Source organism: Olea europaea, chromosome 16 (genome assembly GCF_002742605.1).
Source record: "Olea europaea var. sylvestris chromosome 16, O_europaea_v1, whole genome shotgun sequence".
Lineage (NCBI taxonomy): Eukaryota > Viridiplantae > Streptophyta > Magnoliopsida > Lamiales > Oleaceae > Olea > Olea europaea.
The window spans coordinates 19,217,840-19,219,901 of NC_036252.1; positions in this window are offsets into that span (position 1 = coordinate 19,217,840).

The window sequence follows — 2,062 nt, forward strand, 5'->3', positions numbered from 1 at the left end:
AGAAAAGATTAATAATTTCCAAAAAATTGATTAAAAAAAGGAAATTATATTAAGGAAAAAATAATAAATAAATTTTAAAAGATTTAAAACTTAAAAAAAAAGGAAAATCGAAATTGAGAAAAAAAAAAAAGAGGAAAAAATGAAAAAGAAAAACAATTGATGGAAAATACATTAAATCAAGAAAAAAGAAAAAAGAAATTAAAAAAAATTATAAGATTTGAAATGGAAAAACTAAAAGAAAATTAAAAAACTAAAAGGAAAAGGAAAAGGAAAAGGAAAAAAGAAATTGAAAGGAAAAGCAAAAAATTAAATAAAAAAATATTAAATTAAGGAAAAAAAAAGAAATTGAAAATAAAAAGAGAAAATGAAAATGAAAAATAATCGATGGAAAAGAAATTAAATTAAGGAAAAAATAAAAAAGAAATTGAAAAAAATATATAAGATTTAAAATCGAAAAAAGAGGAAATAAAAAAATAAAACAAAAAGGAAAAAAGAAATGGAAAAATTAAAAACGAAAAAAATAATAATAAACCGAATTGTCCAAGTTGTTGGGCTAGCCCTAAAGTAACGGATGGCATGTTATTCAGGCCGTCTGAATTTGGAAGTTTGGACGAGGTCGGCTCGAAAGTTCTAATATGTTCATCTGAAAATCAACGAATTTGCTTGAATTGTCATTTCTAACTAGATCCGCCACAAAATCACACAAAAATTGCCAAATTTGACTTTTCTTTCGTTTCAACTATAAATAAACCTTAATACTTGTATTAAACACAATATCTCATGTTAAAAATCAAATCTCTACATTCATATTTTGCAGAACAATGAACTATTAAGATTTCAAATAAATACAGTAAGCTATTCATTTCGTCTGTAAGCGGTAGTCTGGATCTCAGCCTTCTCTTTTTTCTTATTCTCTCTCTCCTCTTCAAATGGAACTATGGGCAACTTAATGTTTTGGTATTTTTACGTTATTATATTTTCATCTTTTCATTTAAAATTAGGCAATGCCATTTTATAATGGGGTTAGGTCTACCAATGATTGAATGTAGGTTTAAAATTTATCTTAGATTTCCAAATTGTTCCTTCGACTGAATCAATTGGAAAGCCCAATATTAGGAAAAAATGGAAATTACGCCTCACCATACTTTTAAAAATTAGTATTCTAAAATCAGATTAGATGTTTCATTATTCAAAAATCAGATATTTCATTATTTAAATATTAAATATTATAAAACAAATTTCATCCAACCCTAATTATTTTCATTTCCCTCCTCTCTCTACATCTTTCCCTTCTCTCTCTTCCTTTCTATCTCTTTAATGTTGATAACACATTTAAACTCCGATGACTGACAGTGAAAGAGCTAGTCCGACCGACAACACACCACAAGTACCCGTTGCTACCGTCGTCGTTGCAGACGAGAACTGCTACTTAAACACAAACCCTAATTAATTTCCCTACATCCTCTTTCCATCATCCCTCTTTTTTCCTCTCTCTCTACACAATATGGCCGACACAGACCCTCTTTTGTAGTAGCATCGTTGCGAGCATCACTGAGTGCATCGAGGCCCACTGCCACTTGCACACAAAGGTACTGAAAGCATGCAGTGATGTCACCATTGGACTGTTGTCCACTGTTGATTGAGAAGGTCGTGGTGGTTATTGTTCATAAGGCGATGGTAGTGATAAAGTGGTGCGACGACCGCATCGGATTTGGGGATCTTTTTGGTGGATGTGGTGATTGAGATGGTGATTGTGATTTTTGTTACATGAGGTAGTGCTGCTGGCCGTGATGTTGATGGTGGTGGCATTTGCGGTGATGGTGGATATTGCAATGGCAAATCACTGGCGATTTTCTAATGTTTTACGATAGTTTCTGGTGATTAGTGGTGACTTTTGCAATAGTAGTTTCTTAGGTGGGCTTGTGATGGTGTTGTTGGTGTTTTGAGGTTGTATTGCGTTGTTGTGGTGTGTGGTAGTGATTTTGTGCTATCTGGTGATGGTGGTTATTGCGGTGGTATTGCTGTCGGAGGTGGTGGCGGTAGATCTGGCGAAGACGGTGGT